Source organism: Arachis ipaensis, chromosome B04 (assembly GCF_000816755.2).
Source record: "Arachis ipaensis cultivar K30076 chromosome B04, Araip1.1, whole genome shotgun sequence".
NCBI lineage: Eukaryota > Viridiplantae > Streptophyta > Magnoliopsida > Fabales > Fabaceae > Arachis > Arachis ipaensis.
Window position 1 is genome coordinate 69,546,721 of NC_029788.2, and position 1,396 is coordinate 69,548,116.

Below are 1,396 nucleotides of genomic sequence, written 5' to 3' on the forward strand. Positions count from 1 at the left end.
GTTTTCACTTGACACCTTCACGCCACAAGCACATGGTTAGGGACAGTTTGGTTTAGCCGCTTAGGCTAGGATTTTATTCCTTTAGGCCCTCCTATCCACTGATGCTCAAAGCCTTGGATCCTTTTTATTACCCTTGCCTTTTGGTTTTAAGGGCTATTGGCTTTTTGCTCTTGCCTTTTGGTTTAAAGAGCTTTTGGCTTTTTCTGCTTGCTTTTTTCCTTTTCTCTTTTTTTTTCGCCATTTTTTTTTTCTGCAAGCTTTTGTATTCACTGCTTTTTCTTGCTTCAAGAATCATTTTTATGATTTTTCAGATTATCAAATAACATTTTTCCTTTTTCCTTATTCTTCAAGAGCCAACATATTTGACATTCATAAACATCAAATTCAAAAGACATATGCACTGTTAAAGCATACATTCAGAAAACAAAAAGTATTGCCACCACATCAAAATAATTAAACTAGTTTCAAGGATGAATTCAAAACCATGTACTTCTTGTTCTTTTGTTTTTATTTGTAAAAAGTAAGTTCTCTCCACTACCTAAGTATAAGTATACTTTAAGGCATAGACACTTAGACACTAATGGTCATATAGTAAAGACACAAACATAATTAAACATGAAGCATGGAAACCGAAAACAGAAAATAAATAGACAAGGAGATTAAGGANCTTTTCAGAATGTGACTCAGCTTTGCTAAAGTCCCCAATTAGAGGTGTCCAGGGTTCTTAAGCACACTCTTTTTTTGCTTTTGACCTTGACTTTAACCGCTTAGTCTCAAGTTTTCACTTGACACCTTCACGCCACAAGCACATGGTTAGGGACAGCTTGGTTTAGCCGGTTAGGCCAGGATTTTATTCCTTTAAGCCCTCCTATCCACTGATGCTCAAAGCCTTGGATCCTTTTTATTTACCCTTGCCTTTTGGTTTTAAGGGCTATTGGCTTTTTGCTCTTGCCTTTTGGTTTAAAGAGCTTTTGGCTTTTTCTGCTTGCTTTTTCTTTTTCTTTCTTTTTTTTCGCTATTTTTTTTGCAAGCTTTTATATTCACTACTTTTTCTTGCTTCAAGAATCATTTTTATGATTTTTCTAATTATCAAATAACATTTCTCCTTTTTCCTTATTCTTCAAGAGCCAACATATTTAACATTCATAAACAACAACTTTCAAAAGATATATGCACTGTTCAAGCATTCATTCAAAAAACAAAAAGTATTGTCACCACATCAAAATAATTAAACCAGTTTCAAGGATAAATTCGAAACCATGTACTTCTTGTTCTTTTGTAATTAGAACAGTTTTCATTTAAGAGAGGTGATGGGTTCATATTCATAACTTTAAGGCATAGACACTTAGACACTAGTGATCATATAGTAAAGACACAAACATAAATAAAACATAAA